At 50.8% G+C, this 23,716-nt stretch overlaps 1 long non-coding RNA gene across 2 annotated transcripts in view; it reads left to right on the top strand.

The window, feature by feature from the left end:
• The first annotated feature begins 988 nt into the window (after positions 1–988).
• Positions 989–23,716, top strand: part of LOC117057157 — a 137,383-nt gene continuing 114,655 nt past the window's right edge. Inside the window, exon 1 of one of the 2 annotated variants that reach the window (XR_004427799.1) lies at positions 989–1,093. This is a non-coding gene — a long non-coding RNA (uncharacterized LOC117057157). Of the gene's footprint in view, positions 1,094–18,047; positions 18,396–23,716 lie in introns of those variants that run through there. The other variant, XR_004427800.1, reaches the window with a different exon arrangement.

Raw genomic sequence — 23,716 nt, forward strand, 5'->3', positions numbered from 1 at the left:
TCAGCTGGAGAGAGATCGAAGGCCTGGCTGAAGAATCTTAAAATATATATATATATAATAATCCAAGTTTACAGCGGTTCTTTGTTGGAGTGACTGATACAATAGGAGAAGGAAAGGAAGGAAGGAAGGAAAGAAGGGAGGACGGGGGGGCGCGGATTGGGGGAGGGGGGTTTCCCCGTGGAAGGCGATTTGCTCGCTGGCTCCGCTGCCGCCTCCAGTTGACGGCTCGGTTCTCCTTCGCCAAACCATCAGCTCAGAGACGCTTCGGAGGCTCTAACTTCCATTGGATCTCCCCGGCGAAGAAGCTGCACACACCCTCTTCTTCCTCCCCTCCCCTTCCACCCATCCATTCACACACACACACACACACACACACACACACACACACACACACACGAGTCTCTCTCTTCAGCCCCTCCCTCCTCCCCACCGCCTTCCCACTCCGTGGACTCCTACATTAAACCTTTGATCGGGCTTGCAACCAGACGGAATCTCTCGCTCGCTCTTCCTTCTGCCTGACTCTCTCCATAAGCGGCGGCGGTCCCCTCCCCCTTGGGGCCTCTCCAACAGCAAAAGAAGAGAGAAAGAAGAAGAACTGAAAGGAGGAGGGAAAAGAGAAAGGCTGACTGCCCCCCCTCCAGCTCTGATTTCCCCCCGCCCCACCCTCAGCGTCTCCCCGGAATCCTTCAAGGCGAGGCGGCGCTCCGGGATCCAGAGACTGGTCGGGCGCCTTCGCTTCGCCTTCGACCGGGATGGTGGCGAGCTCTCCGTCGGCTCCTTGACGCAGTGAGGGCGGCCGAAGGGAGAAGCTGCGGCTCTCGCTCCTTCTCTCTCTCTCTCTCTCTCAGGCCGCCAAAGGATTTGTCGGGGGGGGGGGCAGAGAGAGGCTGCCTGCCGGGAGAGGACGCTTGGGGAGGGGAGCTGAGAGAGGGAGCGCGCAAGAGAGCGAGCGAGCGAGCAAAGAGGCGGAGGCGCAGCACCGGCGAGCGAGCGAGAGAGGCTGGCCGCCCATCGGGTCCTCCCAGTCGGGATTCAAGAGGGCGTCGGGGCTGGAGAGTCGCTCCTTTCCTTCTTCCTTCCATGCCGGAGGCAGGTAGGTAAGCCTGGCGGGGGGCGAAGCTCCGGCTTCAGCTCGGAAGGTGTGTGTGTGTATATAGATATATATATATAGCTCGTCTTTCTCCCCCCCCCCCTCCCACCGGCGCCGCAATAGCTGAACGGGAGATGTCAACCGCTAGGATTATGAGTAGTATTGCCTTAAGCTGAGAGGAGGGGGTGCAGGATGGGTCCCCCGTGGATCTCCTCTCTGCCAGATCGTGAGCCTCCTGCATCAGTTGAGCCTGAGGGGCACACGCCGCCCAAACCCACCTACTCTGGGCATTCATTTGCAGATTGAAACACGCACAAACAGCACACACACCGTCTTCAGCCTCCAGCCACTTCTGTTCCTTGCCCTGGATTCTCCCCCCCACAATCATCCCGTGACAGATGTTTCCAGTGCTAAGCCTTTCTGTGCGGCTCCCCCACCCCCAACCTGAACCTTTCCTGGACGCTCCATGGACGGGGAATGTGCTGGGGGTGGAATAAAGGGCTCGGGGTCCCCCGCAACCTCTTCTCTCCTTCTGGGTCCAAACTTGCCTCATCGGACACGCAAGCTGGCAAGGTGGCGCCTGACTCCCTGCGGGTGGCCCAAAACTTTTCTGCGCCCTGCTGTGGGCTGGTTCGGACATTGGGATGCAGGGCGCCTCTGGGTGCAGCTGGGGCGAGCTGGGAGCTTAACCAAGGCTCCCCACTCCTTCCCAACCCACCCCCCGGAGGGAACCAGGAGAGAGGGAAGGAGGAGCTACTCTGTAGGTGCTGGCACCCAAGCGCGCAGAGACTCTTCGTCTCTGCGCGCTTGGGTGCCAGCACCTACAGCCGGTTTCAGCACCAGCTTGGAGCGGCCAGCTCCCCGGTGCGAATAAAAGACGCCGCTGTTCTCAACCGCTCTCCCAATTTCTCCAGGAAAGGTAGTTCACTTTAATCCCCACAGCACAAATATTTCACTTTTCTCCTTTCTCACTCCTGCTTTCGACGCCCACCCTTCTTCTCTTGGCGTCCGGTTCCCTCATTCTAAGTCCTAAAGTAGCCTCGTCACTTAATGGGAAGTTAATGTAACTGTTGCTGGGGGCGGGGGGGGGGGCCGCGAGCCGTCCTGTCCCGGAGCTAACCTTGCAACCCCGGTGTCTCTGGAAAGGGGAAGGAACCGGCCAGAACGAGGCACTGCCGGCTTCGTCTACAACTCAAATGCATCGGGACTGTCGGACGTAACAGTTCGACCCAGGTTTCAGTCCAGAATCATAAATTTGCTGGGTGGATGAGACGCCCTCGGTTGATTGGGGGGGGCGGCGGCGGTTCCTGAGGTTGTTGCGGCCGGGCGCCTGTCTAGAAACTCGGGAGGGTACTGGTGGTTAAAAAAAGAAGAAGAGGAAGTGTTCCTGGGGCGAAGAAGGGCCCCGTAAATATGTGTTTCTTTGCCCAGGCGACCGGCTCCGAACCGTCGCTTGAAATCTCCCTGACAGGTTAACTTGCGCCTTGGATAAAGCTGTTTACTGGTGGCTGTAGAACTTGTCGAAAATGATTAATGGCCCTGATTGTCAAAGTGGAGAGAGAGAGAGAGAGAGAGAGAGAGAGAGAGAGAGACCAAGAGAATGAGGCACTCCGAGAGCTTAGCTCTCGAGTCCTATCGGCTAGATTCTCCGGGTCTGAAGGCTCACGAGGCCATCTCCTTCCTTGAAGCTAAGCCGCTCTCGTTCTTGGCAGTGTCTGGATGAGGGGGGTGGGGTGGGCAGGAGACCACATGCACGTTGTCTTGAGTTTCAGGACTGAAGAAAGGCAGGGTATAAATGGAGGAAAATGATAATGGTTATAATAATAGTAACAACGTATTTTGCTCTCCGCCCGCAGACTTCGAACGCAAACGTTTCCTTTCTCTCTGAGAGCTCTGTCCTCCTCCAGGAATGTTTAGGTCCCAAGCTGATCTTGCTTAGGAATGTAGTAACTCCAGGTCTGTGTGTCTCTGAGCACCTACAGTGTGAATCGCGCTCCTTGCCCAGTAAGCCAGGTGACTGAACCGAGTTGGATCGAATACGGGTGGGTTAAAGCCACTAGGAAAAGCTCCAAAAGGATGGAGAAGGACACTCGGTGTGGAAATGAACGACTGACCTATATTCATTCATTTCCACCCCGCTCCAACTGCCATCCGCAGATGTCCAGTCATCCTCGATCCACAATCCATTTAAGCTTCAACCTTTCTCAAGCCACTTTATTCCTCCTGTAAGAATGAATGAATGAATGAATGAATGAAGCGGCTCAAGAATCGGGCTTGTGTCCCAGGATCGCTGCTTTCCCGGCCGCTCGTTCCCCTCACCTTGGCAACTTGCTGCGAGCTCAAGGTGTTCCCATTCAACACCCCCCACGCGCCCTTAAAAAAAACAAACACCCCAAAACATAATGAATAAATAAATCTGGGCTTCCTTTTTGCAGTCGACCCGACACACACCTCGTCTTGGTTAAATCCCCGGTGCTGTAGGTCATGTTACACTCTGGATCACGGCCTTGTTCACCCCCATCATCCGCTTTAAATGCTTCGAAGTCTTACTTCCCTTGCTTTAAAATGTGGCAAGAGCCGGCCCTGCTGCGCATGAGCACCGCCTCCCTCCTCCCTCCCCAGTCTGCTGAATGGAGGCCTGGACATCTGCCCCAAAGTCCGGCCCTAACGGCCCCGCTAGCTGAGAAGGGCGCGCGCAGACCTCCTTCTGCCTCTCCTTCCAGTCCAGAGACGGGCTTCACATCCTCGCCTGCGTGCATCGAGCCAGCAATATGCAGAGCTGATTGAAACGAGGCCAGAGGAGAGTTATAGCCTGTTTAAAAAAGAAGAAAAAAACATAGATAGATATTTAAAAATCCTCTCCCGTCTTTGGCAAAGTTACCCCTTTCCCCTAATCGATTTTGCTGGGGGCGGTGAAATAGTGCGGAAGGAGAGAGGGGTTCTTGGCGATGGGCGGTCCAAAGTTGAGACACGGACAGCTGGTCAGCCCCCGATTGGGTCCGATGGCTCCGGGGTGCGTTTTATGTCTCCCTCTAAATATCTTGCGTCTGGTGGGTTCTCGGTTGTGTTGCCCAAATACATATATATGATATCTATACATTGGCGTACGATGCTTAGCCGGTGTCTGTATTGCAGCTTTAATTAAAATGACAGATGTTGCCGTAGAGTTCCACAGAATTAATGATAAACACAGAGGAACTTGCCAATCAAGGCGGCTATTGTTCGACATCCAGCGGAGCTTTTGCCAAAGATCCTTGATTGCATTTGAATGAAGTCGAGCCAACAGGGCGGCCTACCCAAGCCCACCCCCCAGCTGGGCTGCAAAAGGCTGGCAGAAACGGGAAATGGAGAGGGAGGGAAACGCTGCCCTCTTTCCCTAGCGCCCCAGAACATATGGGAGAGAGAGGGAGAGGGAGAGGGAGAGGGAGGGAGGGAGAGAGAGAGAGAGAGAGAGAGAGAGAGAGAGAGAGAGAGAGAGAGAGAGAGAGAGAGAGAGGCCAGCTTACTATACACCGTGGCTACGAGTCTGTCTGGTTGACTCGCAAGACACGCTCAGCAGCGGGCCGCCAGTTGCACAAATGGATAACTTCGTATGTGTTCAGCCTGTGCCACAGATTGTATCCCATAGAACTTAGTGGTTCCGTCATACTCCGCAGAGTATGGCTTCCGATGAATTCAGGGAAGGGACATAGCTCGGCGGTAGAGTGTCTGCTTGGCGTATTGAAAGTTCCAGGTTCAAGCCTATCTCCGGGTAGTTCTAGGAGTGGACCTCGCCTGAACCCCTGGAGAGCCGCTCCCAGCCGGTGGGGCAATCGGTGCCTCGGATGAGTAAAGGTTATGCAGACTCCTCGCCAAACAAACCAGCCCTGAACTATCCTGTCGAGTCCTTCTCGAACACAGACCGCCCCTCTCAGAAGTTGTGCTTTCCTGGTCTTCAGAAACTCCCGGGTTCAACCCCAGCATGTGTAGTGCTCGGAGAGGCTCCCTGTCTGAAACTCTGGGATGCTGCTGCCAGTCAGAGTGGACAGTGCTGAACTAGATGGGTCAATGGCCTTTATACCGACAAAGCAGGTTCCCATGTGCCTATGGATTGCAATTCGTGACTCAGCTGAGAAATGGCCTCAGTGGTAGCGAGAGGACACACACACACACACACGGGCTCCCATCATTCTGTCCCATTATACAGTGCTCCGGAAATGAGGTTATGCGCAGATGAGTATATGTGCTCAGGGGCAGCGCTATGCAGATTTAGGGTCCACCCGCTTCCCTCTGCCTTCCACAGAAAGGAAAGGGTTTTCATTCATCCCCGTAGGGAGAGCGATGCGGAGTCAAGCCTCAGATCAGGGTGGCCTTTGCCTCTCTGGCTGGGTCAAGTGCTTGGATCACCCCCTCCCCCATTCCAAAAGCACCCTATAGATGACAATTCTGCAAATCACCAGCTCCAACCCTGCCTTTACAGGGCGTGTGTTGTGCGTACAGTGCAAACGATCCTGCTAAAGCGATCCTTCTGGTGGGTCCAGTGTCCGGATAGAGCGAGGCAGGTTCGGTCCTCCGTCAGCTGAGTCCCAGCTTGCAGCTCGTCTCCTGTGCCCAAGACTAGGTAGGAGTCACTGACAGTCCAGCCAGGGCTGGTTTGGGTCCCGTTCCTCCTTCCTGCTGGAGCGAGAGACCAAGAGGGCAATGGAAAGTTTGGAGAAGCGGCTTCCAGTGGGCGAGTGAGTCTGTTGCAAGCCTCTAGCCATTTTCCTCCAATATCGATGCGGGAGAGAAAACGAGGATCGATTGCCACCCCCCCCCCCCTTTGTGTTTGTTTCTGCCCTAGAGGCTTTAAATGCGGGTGAAGACAAAAAAGAAGGAGTAAAGGGGGCGGGGGGCGAGGGAACGGCCGCGAAGCATGCAGAAGACTCCAGTTTCAATCCTCCGGTAGGGCTGGGAGAAACCCCTGTCTGAGTCATTGGCTTGACCCGATTTATGGAAGCTTCCCGCGCAATTCAGCCCTTTCTTTATCCAGAGCCATGAGGACTGGAAATTTTATTTTCAGAAGCAGGACCATAGCTTGGAGGTAGAGCATCTGCTTGGCATGCAGAATGTCCCATGCCATGCCCTAGGTTGGGAGAGCTCTTGCTTGAAACCCAGAGAGCCACAATGCTGAGCTAGACAGGCCAAAGATCTGACCTTAAGGATAAAGCAGCTTTCTATTATCCTAATACAAAACGAACTCTTTTTTTTCCACGCTGTCATGACTGATATGCCCCACAAGAGTCAAAAGTCCCTATGAGTCCATATCGCGGGCAAGCAAAACGTTACATAATAGTGTGCAAGCTTCTGAGTTCCCCAGCACTCTTCAGCAGACTATTTTTTTTAAGGCAGAGGAAGAGAGCAATGGCTATTGTAGACCTGGATGGTTTAGCTAATACCAACAGCGTTATTTCACCCCCCCCCCAGTTTACTTTTTTTTTTAAAGCATCTAGTGACTTGAGGAAGAGTTCTGAGGAACTTGAAAGCTGGCCTATAGGACATTATGCTTGGCCTAAGAAAGCTACCACCCTAGTATGGACTTTGGGATTCGTCTTATGGGTCCATAATGTAACAACTGTTCCTCTTTGTGTAACTGCACGAAATGTTCCTTCCTTCAGGGATCATCTCGTTTACATGAACCAGATAAAGAAAGTGAGGGAGAGCTGGCATGAGCAGAGCAGCCTGACTGGCAGGTTACTGATCTCTCTTTGGGAATGTCAGAAATCAGAATACCTTTTAGCAACATCTCACCCTGTTCCCGAAGGGCGAGAAAGGAGAGGCGTGAGTCTAGCAGAGGTACTAAGGTCTCCTTCAGCTTCTCCGTGTAATCCTGGTTCTTTAAAAGATGGGGGACAGGATCCCAGATCTGCCTGGGTGGATCCGTCTTCCACTTCTGACTGTTTGCTCCTGATATCCTTGTCACCTGCTCTTCAATGCCACTGCCTGCCCACCCCAATGCCAGCCAGTTTCACAACAGTGTGCCAGTTGCACTAGGAAACCTTTCCATTCTTAGCTCTGGGGTCACTGTGGACCACAGTTATGCCGCCACACATTTCAGAGCCGGCTCTGCCATTGGACAATGGGAACACACAGTCTTTACACAGCAAGGCCTTGGATACAGCAACAATGAAGGGCAGCAAATGATTTAATTTATCCTGATAGCTTTCCCTGAATGAAGGGTTCATTTCATGTCTAAACTTGAATCCTTCCACGAGAATAACCATGCAAAGCTTAAATATTTGAGGGAGGCAGTGGTGATTTAGTCCACAGGTGCGTGTTACATCACTAGATCTCTCATGATTTAGGAGCTGGATACACTTCATGGCTGACAGTTCAGCGTGTGAACTAACTCCACTGGGGAGGATTGTATTTAAAGTGATCTGGGGGCATATGAAAGTCTGGATTAGTGCCTGTTTTATGATAGCTCACTCACATATAAAGTCATCAGGCGGAGATGCTGTCAGTGATGGACATGCACATGTGAATCAGCTGTAGGACTGATTTGGGCAGCACTCTGCAATCATTGTTCTGTGATCTCACAGCACCTCTGTATATCACTGAATTCCTGCTTTTTATACCAGGGCCGGCAGCAATTTGAAACAGGCTGAGTGAATTTGATTTCATATCTCTGTGACTCCAACAACGTGTGAATGCTTGAATGTGAGAAACAGCCATCATGGGTCAGGCAGAAGTTTCACATAACTTCTGTCCCCTTCTATGTATTGCTGTGCTTTTCAAATGGAAGTCACTATGATATTGTCTACCTCTGTGTTGATCAACCTTGGGCTCCCAAATATTGCTGGACCACAATTCCCACCATTCCTGATCGAAGATGAGTAGGGAAGATGGGAGATGTAACCCAAGAACGTCTGGGGAGGTTGAAGAAGACAATATAGACTCAGGGCTGCTCTTTGCCTGTTTAAGTGCTCGTGAGATTTTAATCAAGTTTGAAATGTGATGGTGAGCCAAGGCAGAATGCTTCACCTAGCTGGAGCTTCATGGTCTTCTGTTGTTGTTTCAACTGCCAATTGCTTGCAGATATGGTTTGAAGGTGCATTGGGTAGCCACCTCGAGGAAGCTATGTAGGTTAGGGGTCTGGACACTTTTTGGACAGGAGACCACTTAGGATAGGAAGCTGCCTGATTCCAAGTCACAGTCCGTCTAGCTCAGGACTGTCTACAGTACACTAACTGGCAGCAGCTCTCTGGGATTTCAAGCAGGGAATTTTCCCAGCCCTACCTGGATCTGCCATTGGGAACTGAACATGGGACCTTCTGCATGCAAAGCAGATGCTCTACCACTGAGGTACAGATCTTCCCAGTACAGAATCCACCCAAACAAGGACTTGAACCATAATTTAAAAGTCTGGTGCTCTTTCTATCAACTGAGCTATCCAGACTTCCACTTGGGAATCCATGTATGTTACCTTGAGTTCCATGATGGAAGAAAAGTGATACGTAAATATAATAAATAAAGAATAACCTGACATCACATCGAACAGATCTTTTGGATTGCCACCCGTTCACACGTTCACCTGCAAGTCCCAACTGGTGCACACAGCTATGTGTGTGACCTATCCAGAAATCCAGATTCTCTATTGAATTTAGGTCTCCCATATCCAAGTCCGCTTGTTTCCATTGGGGGTGCACAAGTTGCTGAGGACAAAAATAAGTGTAGCTGACGGTGCCCCCTTGAGGACATCCCCTCCACACCCCCAAGCCCAAACCCAACTTTCTCCAAGCTGGTGTTCAGCAGATGTTTCAGACTACAACTCTCATCATTGGTGACCATCTGCTGTGTTGGCTGGGGCTGTTGGGAGTTGGAGTCCAACAATATCTGGTGGTGGAAGAAAGTGCCCAACAGATCTCAGAAGGAGGAGTCATTCAGCACTCAAATATTGGACAGCACCCCGCAGACCTGCATTTCAGCAGGAGTGGGGAATCTGTGGCCCTCCAGTTGGACTCCAAATCCCATCACCACTGACTATTGGTAGTGCTAGCCGGGGCTGATGGGAGTTGTAGTCTAAGACATTTGGAAGGCATCAGGTTGGGGAGAACTGCCTCAATCAATCTGTGTCCAGTAGTGTGTACAAGTGCTTTCTATCGAACCGTCAAAGTTTTGCTATAAAGGAACTGCACTGGAGTAAATAGTAGGCATGGTGCCCTCCTTCTGTTAATTCTCATGGAGGCGGGAATCACCTTTCAGTCTTCCTTCTGTGTTTTAAGACATATGGGGTTACCTTCCCCTCTGCAGGCTCCAGCTTTCTACAGGTGCTTCTAGCACGGCCACTGAGAAATGCTTACAAACCACACCACCATCACCCACTCCCAAAGAAAACCTTTTTATTCCCTTTATTCATTTGGGAAAAGGGCTATAATTCAGTGGTAGAGCATCTGCTTTGTGTGCAGAAGGTCCCGGGTTCAATCCGTGACATTTTCAGATAGGACTGAGAGAAAGACTCCTGCCTGAAACCCTTGAGAGAGGCTGCCAGTCAGTGTAGACAATACTGGGCAAGATACATGAGTGGTATAATGACTTGGTATAAGGTAGCTTCCTATGTTCCATCTGAGCTCCTAATTTTTCTTTGGAGACTGGCAGTCCCACCCTCCATACCGCCTTCTCATCCAAAAGGTCCCCTTGACATTCAGACATCATACTTGTTCACACACACATCCAATGAGCATACAATTCTTGTTTGCTTTTTTTGGATTGAGGGAACCATTCAGGTAAGCTTGAGTACCTTTGACTGGCCACCAGTTGGTAAAATCAGAAACATAGGATTTTCTCCTTCAGCATCCAGATGTGGAAGTTCCAGATCCATACCTATGATACACAGTGACACAGGTGTAGGTGAGGAGAAGGTTTCCCCAAGCTGGTACCCTCCAGCTCCTATCACCCCTGACCATTGGCCATGCTGGCTGGGTCTGATGTGATTTGGACTCCAGACCTTCTGCAAGGCACCAGCTTGCAAAAGTCTGATGTTTGAGACACAGGAGGTAGAGTCCTGGTGAGATCAACCAGCCATGCCTACACTGAATTGGTTTCTCAACCTTGGTGACAAGCAGCTGAAATTATGTGTGAACGTGACACCCCTGAAGAGCACTTCCTTTGAGACCCACACCACACCACACCTGACCTTTAAAATTCTCCTGCTGAAGGTTGTGATGAGAACCACTGGCTTGAAGAGGGAGGGGGTTATTAAACAAACTCGAGGAGGAGGAGCGAGGTCTATAAGCAGGTATTACTCTCTGAGCTTCCACGTATGTCCGGAAGTAGTGGGCCACTGAATACAAGGGTGGATAATTCTTCTAGCCTTCCTTGTGGGCTTCCCAGAAGCATCTGACTGGCCATTATGAGAAGCAGGATGCTGGCAGGTCAGTGAGGCAGAAGTCTATGGACCCACTCAGAAGAATGGGTAAGAACAGGCATAGACAACCTTCGGCCCTCCAGGTGTTTTGCACTACAATTCCCATAATCCCTGACCACTGGTCCTGTTAGCTAGGGATCATGGGAGTTGTAGGCCAAAACATCTGGAGGGCCAAAGGTTGCCTATGCCTAGGCAAGAACTTCCCACTCTAGGAAAAATCATAGAATTGTAGAATTGGAAGGCATCATCTAGTACAATACCCTGCAATGCAGGAAGCTGAACTATAACATCCATGACAGATAGCCATCCAACCTCTACTTAGAAACCTACCGGTATGCCCTTTTAAAATGTGCCTCTTTTTTGCAGGGTGTGTGTGTGCGTGCGCGTTACTAGGTTGTTGTTTTACAGTATTTTGATTATATATATTGTGGTTTTTATGCTGATCTTTTCTATGAACCACCGTGAGACCTCCAGCAATAGGGCGGTATATAAATTCTAATATAATAATAATAATAATAATAATAATAATAATAATAATAATAATAATAATAATAATAGAAACCTCCAATGAAGGAGGAACAGCCTGCTGGTTGCACAGTGGCCAACCAGAAACATGTTGGAAATTCATAAGCAAGGCCTGCGCACGAGAGCAATCTCCCCTCTTGCAGCTTCCAGCAACTGATATTCAGAAGCATTTACTGCCTCTAACCAGGGATGGAGAGCAAAGCTACATCCTGGCTAGTAACCACTGATAGCCTTGTCCTTCATGAATTTCTCCAGTTCTCTTTGAAAGCCATCCAAGTTGGGGTTCATCACTGCCTCCTGTGGGAGCTAGTTCCATACTTTAGCTATCAGTGGTGTTGGGGAAATTATATGATTTTAGATTGCCAGTTTCAAAGCCTTACAGCTGTCCATCTCCCAGCCTTCACCAACCCGGGTGTGCTCTAGATGTTTTGGAGTACAACTCCCATCAGCCCTAACCAGGTGGCTGAGGCTTATGGCAGTTGTAGTCCAAAACATCTAGAGCACACAGGGATGATAAAGACTATTTTAGATGGCAATGGGTATATTGTTATTACATGTATCCCACCTTTCCTCCAAGGAGGTGACGGTGACATACGTGGCTCTTCCCCTCTCCATTGTATCCTCACAACAACCCTGTGAGGTAGGTTGGGCTGAGAGAAGTTGCTGGCCCAGTGAGCTCCATGGCCGAGTGGGGATTAGAACCCTGGTCTCCCAAGTCCTAGCCCAGCACTCTAGCCCAGGCATCCCCAAACTCTGCCCTCCAGATGTTTTGGGACTACAACTCCCATCATCCCCTAGATGATGGGAATTGTATTCCGAAAACATCTGGAGGGGACTACATCTCCCATCATCCCCTAGATGATGGGAATTGTAGTCCCAAAACATCTGGATGGCCGAGTTTGGGGGTGCCTGCTCTAGCCACTACACCACGCTGTTTGCCTCTCTTCTCAAGCTGGCGAGTCAGTTTTGAAGCAGTTGTGGGGGTTGTCATCTTGCTCATTTCGGTCCCAAATCTCTCCCCCCAAAGGGTATCTCAGGCATAGGCAACCTTTGGCCCTCCAGATGTTTTGGTCTACAATTCCCATAATCCCTGACCACTGGTCCTGTTAGCTAGGGATCATGGGAGTTGTGGGCCAAAACATCTGGAGGGCCGAAGGTTACCTATGCCTGCTCCTGACTGTACCACTGATCCCTGATCCGTTGGCTTGTCCACACAATACACTGGAGTGACCACTTGAGGCTGCAGCCGTCACGGGATGGGAGGCGAACGTGGGAACGCAGCAGCCCTTCCCCGCTCCCCGCCTTCCGAGATATCGAGTGCTCACTTCCAAGGGACGAACATTTCCTCCAAAACTGAGCCATTTGATTGGGTTGGTTCCTCCGCCAACAGCCTCCCCAGGCGCCGTCAGGGTCCCCGGCTCCCGCTGTCAAACAAACCCAGCGTGCGGCAGCTCCAGACGGCCACAACCCGGGGGCGAAATCCTCCAGCCTCGCGTCCTGACGATTTGGCCTTTCTAGTAGCGACAGGGCAGGGCCTCCTTTCCACCGCGACCACAATGACGCCGAGGGCCGCGCGGAGCACCTCCTTCCTCCCTGTTCGCTCGACGCAGTTCGCTGCCCGCTTGCATCGCATGAAATATTTAAAAGTTTGCAGTGGTGAATAAAGAGATCATTAATATAAATTGAATCCAATGTTTCCAAGCAAAAGGGGAACGGAGTTGCCATCGCTGTATATAAATGACATCTATTCCAGGCACCCGAAAGAGCTGATGCCGGTACAGGCGCATTTTCAATTAAGTCGACGCATCCCCCAAATATCACCTGAAAGGAAGGACAAACACGAGTTGCTTCCAGCTCTCTCTGGAGAGGCCATTGGGAAGTGAGCTTGGGGCCTTCCTTCTCGCATGCGGGGCGGAGCCTCTGCCCCTCGGGTACGGCCCTTCCCATGGATGAAACCGATCGGTGACTGGACAATATGTTCAGCAGCAGACACGCGATGTAAGGGCGAGCGCGCTCGAACGTGTGAACCGACCCTACTGAAAAGCTCTAGGTGCGAGGGAAGGTTAATCAGGAACGAGCCTTTCGCACATGTAGGGGCATGAGGTTGTGTGTTGCATTCATCAAGTGATGGTCATACACGTGTGAACTTGCCCCATGTTAAAGGGGAAAGACTGGGCAGAAAGAGAAACCGGATATAACGCGGGGGTGGGCAAGCAGGGAAGTACTCAGGTCAGTCTCTCTGTATGTGTCTGTGAGTTTTGGGACTTATGCCGTGGGCCTGCTCTTGAAGTAAGGCGTGTGTTCACACGTGCAAAACGTCACTCCATTCCTCAACACTTGAGGCTTGGCAGGAAGCAGAATGTGTGAAACGAAACTCCATTGCGTTTCAGATACTGTATACCTGTGTTATGAAAGCCTTATCTGTGGTGGCTCCCGTTCACACATGCAATTAACGCTCTTGTTCCGTGATGGATATGCACGTGTGAGCCAGGTCTTCTTTCCCAAGTTTGCAGTTTCAGGAAAAGAAACCCCGCAGTCAACAAACTGATTATGAAATCACTCCACATCAATGACCTCTGGCTCTCCAATTAAAGAGAAGGCGGTTCCCAAACGAGGAGACCTGTTGAAGACCATAGGATTACAACTGAGGTGGAACTATCAGTGGTTTTCTTTGACCCGCTGAGAATACTTCCGACAAGAAATCGGGGCAAGCTCTTTGGGATTGACTCTTCGTCTTCTTTCTTGAAAAGGCCCTATTAGGCACCCAGGAAGGGGGGGGGGGAGGCAGCCGCGCAGGGAGAAACGCGAGATCCTTCAGGGAGGTGGAGAAAGAAAAATATTATGCTGTCAGGTTCGTTTGCCTTGAGACAGTTTTACAGCCTCTCGCCTTGCTGCTTCCCCAAAGTGGCGACTGTAGCCAAGAAACACCCCATAAAAACTCAACCAAAAAAACCACGCTCCACAAATCCGAGAGTTTATGGGGCGTGAGACAGGAAACGATGCTGTTCCAAGCCTGCCTAACCGGAAGAGAAGGACAGAGGACTAAGGGAGGCAGCGAGGCTGAAACTTACAAGTTACCTGCTCATTTCAGCACACGTAGCTTCCTCTTTTGGGAAGGAACCGTAGCCCAGTGGGAAAACACCTGCTTCGCATTCAGAAGGTTCCAGGTTCAATCCATGGCAGCGCCTGGCAGGGTTAGAAGATAATACAGGTCTGAAGATAATACAGGTCTAGATTAGATAGACCAATAGTCAGTATAAGGCAGCTTCATATCTGTTCCCTATTTGCTCTCTTCCTTCCTCCACGTGTGGGATTTTAAAGGTTTTCTGACAAGCTAGAAGCTCCTTTGGGTTCTTACTTCCGAGTAAACGCGCGTTAGAATCGGGCTGCGCACGGCCGTGGTCCTAAAACACACACACAACCGAATCCCCAGGCATCCTTTGCAAAGGGAAGTGGGGGAAACCCCCCTGAGTTGGATGTCTGGCTTACCTGGGGGTCTCCATGAACGCAGTGCTAGTTGCCTCGGAGTAAACGTACCTAGGATCGGACCCCGCGTTCCAGGGTCCTGCTGCTACCTTAGACATCTAGCGCTTTCTGCTTATGGCTGCAGAAACACCCCAGCCCCCCACCCATCCCGTCACCTGTGATACCTATGGACACCTATGGACACGTGTGGGTGGCCCCCTAATATGTCAAATAAATCCCACCTGGAGTACTGTGTCCAGTTCTGGGCACCACATCTTAAGAAGGGTATTTCTCAAGATGATCAGGGGTCTGGAAACCAAGCCTTATGAGGAACGGTTGAGGGAGTTTGCGTTCAGCCTGCTGAGAACTTATATGGATAGCCATCTTCAAATATCTGAAAGGCTTTCACCTGGAAGACGGAGCAAGCCTGTTTTCTGCTTCTCCAGAGGGTAGGATCCGAACCAATGGATTCCCGTGGCAAGAAAGGAGATTCCTACTAAACATTAGGAACTTTCTGGGGGTGGTAGATTCTCCTTCACTGAAGGTTTTAAAACAGATGTTGGGTGGCTATCTGTCAGAGGTTCTTTTGCTGCGATGCCGGCATTGCCGGGGGTTGGACTAGATGGCCCTCCCAGCTCTACGATTTTATGACTCTTGCACCAGCAACAATTTTACTCGCAAGTAAGCCACCCCCCCCAACGCTTTTCCTGGTCAACAGTCCTGGTTTACCGCCTGAGAGTGCGATCCTATCCTATTCAGAAATGAAAACCCATCGAGTTCGATACGACTTCCTCCCAGGATCTAGGCCCCCAGCGTTACTTCTGAATAAACATGGCCAGGATTGAGCTGCATGAAAAGCCGGATGACCCGCTTCATATGGATTACCAGTTCTCCCTGCGGTTGTTACAGCCCGGCAATCAGATTGGTTTAAAAAAAAACACACACACACACACACACAGAGAAGGAAAGTCTCCCGTCTTCCTTCCACCCGTTCCCCTTCAATCAGGAATGGCTTTGGATTTCCATATGTATGCCGTGTGGGGACTCCCGGTGTGTGAGGTTGTTGTTGTTGTTCAGTCGTTCAGTCGTGTCCGACTCTTCGTGACCCCATGGACCAGAGCACGCCAGGCACGCCTATCATTCACTGCCTCCCGCAGTTTGGCCAAACTCATGTTAGTAGCTTCGAGAATACTGTCCAACCATCTCATCCTTTGTCGTCCCCTTCTCCTTGTGCCCTCCATCTTTCCCAACATCAGGGTCTTTTCCAGGGAGTCTTCTCTTCTCATGAGGTGGCCAAAGTACTGGAGCCTCAACTTCAGGATCTGTCCTTCTAGTGAGCACTCAGGGCGATTTCCTTGAGAATGGATAGGTTGGATCTTCTTGCAGTCCATGGGACTCTCAAGAGTCTCCCCGGTGTGTGAGGTAGCCTCTTTAAAACGGAGCAGCTTCCAGAGAAGGCCGAGCTCTGATTGCCGCAGGAACAGCCGAACAGTCCCGTGACGCCTCGAGGATGATATTTATGACGGCCTCGGCTGTCGTGGGCCAGAGTCCACTCCTTCAGATGCATAAGGAGGGATCGTAAATTGGCAAGCTGACAAGACTCGTGGGGTTGGTGATGAGATGCAAAAGGGAAAAAGTGCAGCCTTTGACAATTCAGCCAGAGCTAAAATGAAAAGGGAGCGGCTTCCAGGGCTCGGGGCTTGCCGGTGCGCATCCTAATCGCAGAACTGTAGAGTTGGAAAGGAAAACCCCAGGATCATCTAGTCCAATCCGCTTCGCTTCTTGCTTCTGGTTGCAATGCCTAGGGACCCAAACCTAGCCCAACCTTCTGCAATGCAGGAATATGGGAGAGCGGGAGATACGGTCTAGGGGCGGTGGTGGGTAACGGGAACCAATGGCCACGTGTGAACAGGGTCTGGTCTAGGGTGCGTTCAGCGTAGGGAAGCTTAGCTGCTGCTCACTTCATGCACTGAATGGACCGTGGTTCCTTTGTTGATTTCTATCAGATAAAAACACCTTTCGGATTAAACAGGCCTCTTCTTCAGGTGGAGTTCTCTGTGCCTTTCCAAAGCTTGCAGCCTGCTGGCTAATATAAAACTCAAGATATCCGAGGTCATTTAGGCTTGCTGTCTGAGAGACCAGCCGTCCCTTCTGGGGAACCAGGTTCGGCTTCTTCACATGCCCAATGCACTGGTGCTGGTGTTAATTTGCAGTCTGACTCTAAGGTGAGGGCGGGAGGTTTGCACATTCCTCGTTTCTCCTCCCTTTAGCTTGACCCGCTTCCTTCCCACCCACTCCGAAATATGGCCTTGGATGCTTTGGCAGCAAGGCGGTATAGAAACGAAACGAAATGAATGAATGAATGGGACTTCATTTCCTCTCGTTTCTATACCGCCTTTCTGCCCAGGCATCCAAGGCGGTTTAATTTTTTTAAAAGTACTACGACAAATCGCATCTCATGTATAGCATGTTATTTAATAAGAATAAATAAGATTAATTCATATGTAGGAGTTCTACGCTGCACGCACCCCCACCCCCAAACAAATCCGGATGTTCCTTGATCTTGCTTTCTTACACCTGGTGAGATGGTTGGCTTTGATCACCACAGATTCCTTGCCCTTTTATCCACGCGAGGATTTTATTACTGTCTCTCTCCCCTCCTCCTCCTCCTCCTCAAAAAAAATAAAAATAAAAATCTCCCTTTACTATCGCTGGACTCGAGGCAGCTCCTTTGTATGCCGGCTGAATTGGCCAGCTGCTTTGCCGAGAGAGCGAGAGAGGCGCCGAGATCGTGCTACGGATACAGAGCGCCGAGAATTAACGGGGGGGGGGCGGGGGGGGGGGCGGAGAGCGATTTCTATTTTCTAGTTTTCTAGATGGAGCTTTGAGGGGGCTGCAAAGCCAGAAGGTGAACCTGGAAAACCAACGCTTCCCCCCTCGACCTAAACGAGGGAGGGGGGCATGTTTCAGAGGAGGTGGGGGCAAAAAAATGGGGGGGGGGGAAGCCGGATCCATTTCCTCCCAGCTTCGCAGTCTCTTCTGATGAGCGTTTACACGGAAGTAAGTTCTACTGAGTTCAACGGGGCTTTCTTAGTGGCGGCACCAGTAAAATAATAATAATAATAATAATAATAATAATAATAATAATAATAATAATAATAATAATAATAATAATAATAATAATAATAATAGGCAAAGAAGGGGGAAAGCTAGGCGAACTGTACCTCATGTGTTAAGATCCCTCAAAGAAAATAACAGGATTTGTCTATGACAGGAGTTCAGCAATTGGGGGGGGGGGTTCAAGTGGAGGAGCGAGCTCTTTGCTGTGGGGGCGCTTGCCCCCCCCCGCCTGTTCTCCGGCGCCGCCTATGGGCTCAGTGAAGATAAAGGGAACGGAGCGTTTAGTATTGCGGCTGGACACCTCCAGCTTTAGGCGTCTCTGCTCAGAAGGAAAGCACCGCCGAGACGGCTGGTCCCCTCAGAGGTTTCCTCGCCAAGCAAGGTGCTCACTCAGGATCGAGGCTGTCCCGGGACAAGCGCCTCCGCTGAAGCGGAGGAGGGAGCGGCGCCGGTGGGAGGGCTGCTGACTCCGGAGATCCGAAGACAAGGCGATAGGCGCGGCGTAGAAACCGACCCGACCGTCGGTTAAATCGGCATCGGCTCTCGACCTCCGGCGCCCCCTTCTTGCTTTCATTCCCTCTTAGATTTGGGGGCGGGGTGCGGGGGTCCAGACACCCGTCTTTCCCTCCTGCTGGCCGGTCGCCTATGCCCGCGAGGGGGCGGCCAGGCGGCGCTCGAGAACCAGCTGAGGAGGATCGACGGGTGCGAAGAGGAGAGCGCTTAAGGCGCGGCGGCTGCTGCCGTCCAGGAGAACAGAGGAGCGGTCGCTCGACCCACCTGGGCTGGCTGCCTTCGCACAGGGAGAGACAGGTAAGAGAACAGGAGTCCCTGCGCCAAGCGGCCACCCACCCTCCCCGTCTCTCCTGCCCAGACCGGCCACGGACCTACCTAGAAACTTTGTGAGAGGGGTGCGGTGGGCTGGGGGGAGATCTAAAAAGTGGGGTCAGGGGATTCGGAGCGATATAACGAGGCTCCTATACAGCCCCCCCCACCTCGTGCCCTGGTTTTGGACCCCAACTCCCAACCCCCTCCCCCCAGCAAGCGAATCCAATGGTCAGCCACGGTTGGGAGTTCTAAAGCAAGCATGTGCTGTTCAGAGTGTCCAACTGGGAGACCAGAGTTCGAATCCTGGCTGGAAGCTCACTGGGTGACCATGTTTTTTTTGGGGGGGGGCAGTCACTGCTTGTCAGCCTAGCCTACCTCACAGGGTTCTTGTGATGATATAACGGAAGGGGGGGAACCAGGTATGCCACCTGAAGCCCCTTAAAGGGGAAAGAAAAGGATGCATTATGTATTTTTTTAAAAAATGCATAAAATAATGTAAGAATCGTGCCTGAAATAATTTTAACTGTAAGAAGCTTCTACTCTGAAGCAGTTTAGCCATCCGGAGGTTTTGAGCCTCCAACTCCCATCCATTCTAGCCAGCCTGGCAATTGAGCCAGGATGGTGTAGTGGTTAGAGGGCCAGATTAGGATCTGGGAAACCTGGGTTCGAATCCTCTCCCATTCAGCCATGAAGCTCACTGGGTGTGACCCTGGGCCAGTTACTGCCTCTCAGCCTAACCTACCTCACAAGATTGTTGTGGGGAATCAAATGGGGGGGGGAAGAGAACTATGTATGCCATATTGAGCTCCTGGGGTGTGTGTGTAAATGTGATAGACAGATAGAAGTCCAAAACATTTGGAGGGGAAGGGGGCATAAGGTCAGAGATGGCTGCTGGTCCAAAAGGACATTGGATGAATAAATGTTGGACAATTTTTAATATTTTTATCTATTTATTTTGCCTTGGTGTCAGTCATTTAACTTTCTTCTCCTTGGCCAGAACCTTGGGAGATGTAGGAAGTGGGAAGATGTTTTATTGCATTGTTTACTCTAAAGCAAGTGCTGCTGTATTGAGGGGAGTATACTCCCTAGTAAATGTTAGAAAGGAGGAATGCACCATGATGCAAGCTGGGCTAGCCTATTCCCTTGTCCCTTAGAGCTGAATCTTGGAGTTGGCATTTACGAAGGTTAGCAATTCAGAGACTCAGTCTGTGCTCTGGGGTGGAAGGAGGTTCCTGTGACTCTGATCAAGCAGGGATTGCCACCAGCATGGATTGGACAAATTCACAGAGGAGAAGGCTAAATGGCTAGCAGCCATGATGGCTCTGCCCTGCTTGCACTGTCAGAGGCAGAGATGCTTCTGAAGACCATGGATGGAGAGAGTGCTCTTGTGCTTCGGTCTTGCTTGCGGATTTCAGGCATCTGGTTGGCTATTGTGAGAACAGGATGCTGGACTAAATGAGCCATTGGCCTGATCCAAGAGGCCCCTCTTATGTTCTTATGGCCTACAGTCCACACTGGACCAATCCCTGCCTCTGGGGATAGGAGCAGAAAGGGCCACAACTCTATTGTACAGCATCTGACTTGCATGCAGAAGCTCTCAGGTTCAATATACAGGGAGGCACTTTTTCCTGAAACCCTGGAGAGCTGCTGCCAGTCAGTGTAGACAGTTCTGGGCTAGATGGGCCAATGGGTCTGACTCAGAACAAGATGGTATCCTATTTGCCTATGAGAGAGCAGACATAGCCATGTCTATCCTATGATTTAAATGCAGCAGGAACAGCCAATGTGGAACCTTGCATATTTTTGGGGACTACAGCTCCCTTAACTTCAGACCACTGACCATGTTGGCTGGGATCTTTCTGGACTATCCTTGAAATATGTGATAGCTCAGTCCACACATGGTGGGGTCATTGGTTTGAGCTTCATATTGAGCAAAGATTCCTGCATTGCAGGGAGATGTCCCTTGTGGCCCCTTCCAACTCTACGATTCTATGCACAAGAGTCTAAAGCTGGTGATGGAGAATTTGTGGACCTCCATATGTTGTTGAACTCCCAATCAGACCCAGCCATCATGGCCAAGGTCAAGGTTAATGGGAGATGTGGTTCAGCATCATCTTGAGGGCCACAGTTTCCTCATCCCTCATCTAAGTCAATCTCCCCCAGTTGGAAGCAAGGAACGCCAGGTAAGAATGTCCTCAACAGGTGGCTGTTCGTTGTTGTTGTTGTTCAGTCGTTCAGTCGTGTCCGCCTCTTCGTGACCCCATGGACCAGAGCACGCCAGGCACGCCTATCCTTCACTGCCTCTCGCAGTTTGGCCAAACTCATGTTAGTAGCTTCGAGAACACTGTCCAACCATCTCATCCTCTGTCGTCCCCTTCTCCTTGTGCCCTCCATCTTTCCCAACATCAGGGTCTTTTCCAGGGAGTCTTCTCTTCTCATGAGGTGGCCAAAGTACTGGAGCCTCAACTTCAGGATCTGTCCTTCTAGTGAGCACTCAGGGCTGATTTCTTTGAGAATGGATAGGTTTGATCTTCTTGCAGTCCATGGGACTCTCAAGAGTCTCCTCCAGCACCAGAATTCAAAAGCATCAATTCTTCGGCGATCAGCCTTCTTGATGGTCCAGCTCTCACTTCCGTACATTACTACTGGGAAAACCATAGCTTTAACTATACGGACCTTTGTTGGCAAGGTGATGTCTTTGCTTTTTAAGATGCTGTCTAGGTTTGTCATTGCTTTTCTCCCAAGAAGCAGGCGTCTTCTAATTTCGTGACTGCTGTCACCATCTGCAGTGATCGTGGAACCCAAAAAAGTGTAATCTCTCACTGCCTCCATTTCTTCCCCTTCTATTTGCCAGGAGGTGGCTGTTCAGGTGGAGCCAAAGGTCCAAGTTTAGATCCCCACTGGCTCTCCAGGTAGGGCTAGGAATGTTCCCTGCTCGAAATCCTGGACAGCCGCTGCCAGTCTGTGTAGACATTACTGAACTAGATGGACCAACGGTCTGATTCAGTAGAAGGCTGCTTCCTCTTTTCCTATGTCCTCATGTGCTAATAACAGCCAGCCTGGATCATTGTCAGATAAACGGGAGTGCTCATCCCAAAGTCTTCACCAGAGAGGAGATACACACAGTTGCTTTCTTAAGAAGAGATGGGGACCGTGATATTTTTTATAATTTTTTAAAATGGTATTGGATATGTTCTGATTACCATCCCTGCCAGCCTCCCAACCTATGGCACAGCTGAAGCTGGGATAACTCAGTTTCAGATAAAGGAGTTATATTTCGGAGCTGAGTATCTGCTCTGGGTCCATAACGATCTTGCATCGACGTCACTCCAACGCTGAGACCTTTGAGACAGGCAGGGTTGGGGGTCGAGCTCCTAAAATAGCGACGAGGACACATCAAACATAAGGGAAAGGGCGGCCAAGTTGAATTTTTCAGTAAGGCTGAAAAGAAAAAAGAATGTCTTGATCTAGCTTCCCTGAAGTTATACTCTGCTCAGCTTAGATTTTTTTTTTTTGAAGTTAGTCCTCTTTGGAAGTGTGGAGTGGATGTGTTACTATAAGCCCAGGGGGTGGAAGGGGATGTACACATGTGTTGTGTGTGTGTGTGTGTGTGTGTGTGTGTGTTTTGTGTGTGTGTGTGTAGGCAGGCCCTTGCAGAGCCAGGCAGAGGCCCGGGCCAGGTAGATAATGTGCCTCCCCTCTTTTTTTAACCCTGGGGATCTCCAAAGTCTTATAAATAAGTAAGTATATAAATAATTTTCACAAAAGTTCTGCTGACAAATAATTTTATTTCAAGGCTTGAACCATATCTGCATATAAAGAGAAAATGGAAAAAATACAGTAGATATACAATAGTGCTTTTAAAAAATACATAGGGAAAAGGATTATTTTAAGTATTTACCGGTACATTTAAATAATGGTGAGCGATTGTGAATATGCTGACCGATGCCCCCTTTGTTACTATAAACCCAGGGGGGTGGAAGGAGATGTACACGTGTTGTGTGTGTGTGTGTGTGTGTGTGTGGTGTGTGTGTGTAGGGGCGTTCACAGGTTACATTCAATGAGGGTGCAAAGTGTGTACCCAATAACTGAGCTCCACAAAGCAACAAGCGTTCGCTTTCAGAGGGAGCAAAGCGTCCGGGCGTCCTTGGCTCAAAGGAAACGATCCTCTTTGCCGGTTGGAGTGGGGTCGGGAGGTGGCAAGGAGACCAGAAAGACTTAAAGAGGGGAGGAGGGGGGGTGCTGTTCGCTTTTAGTTGGGTCCCCTGTTTGGCGCCTCCAAATGGGCCAAGAGGCGATCTTTGTCTTTAAAACATGGGGGGGCTCCCTTGCTCTTCTGCCCCCCCTTCCTCGCCAAACAGACCTCCCTCCCCCGCTCGCCCCCCGTTCTTTGCTCTTAAATGTGAAATGTCATTAGCCCGCTAAATCGAAGAACGCAGCGTGAAGCTGCCCACGGCATTGATCTTGGGCTTGCAGCGGACTGCATCTTCATTAAACTCCAGGGGGCGCGGAGGATAGAAAGGCGCGCGGGGGGGGGGAGGGGGGTCTTCCTCCCCCCCCCCCAACCCCCAGCACACGCTCTAGCCCCTGGGCTGCAAGCTGGTGTTCGGGAGGGGTGGGAGCCTGGAAGGGAGAGACGCGTATTAGTCTTGTTGTAAAGGAGCTACGAGCGCAGGAAGGCTCCTCTCTAGTAGGGTTGGCGCGTTTACACGACTCGGGGTTGATTCGAATCCGTTGGTCCTAGCGGGCCGGCCAGAGATGTCGCTTTAGACTTCGTGGGTCGCACCTACGCCAATCATTTAAAAGAGACTGGCTTCCCCTAAAAGAACCCTGGAAACTGTAGTTCACCTCTAAGAGGGCTACAGTTCCCAGAACAAACTACAGTTCCCAGGATTTGGGGGGTGGGTGGGTGGGGAGGCATGTGGTTTAAATGTATAGTCTCTGATATGTTTGCACACACACACAGTGGGACCTGAGGCTTCTGCCCCCTAAGTCCTGGTTGTACAACTGGAACTGGAAACTGGAGAAAAGTATTGCCCAGAAGACTGTGTCATCCAAAGATTGAATCTACCAAATCCCTTAACCTGGGTTTCGTAGCTCCTCCTTAACATTCCTGAGAGCTATCTTCGGCTCCTCACTGTCAGGATGGCTCATGGTTAGCCGGTAAAAACATGTGGACCCCCATTTCTCTCAGCCTCCCCCCCCCTTTCAATGTCTGCTTGTTTGTTTAAAACAAGAAATCTTAAAGGAACGGCATGACCAGTGTGCTGGGCTGCAAAAAGGGAAAACAGCAACGGGGAAATCTA

Source organism: Lacerta agilis, chromosome 13, assembly GCF_009819535.1.
Source record: "Lacerta agilis isolate rLacAgi1 chromosome 13, rLacAgi1.pri, whole genome shotgun sequence".
Lineage (NCBI taxonomy): Eukaryota > Metazoa > Chordata > Lepidosauria > Squamata > Lacertidae > Lacerta > Lacerta agilis.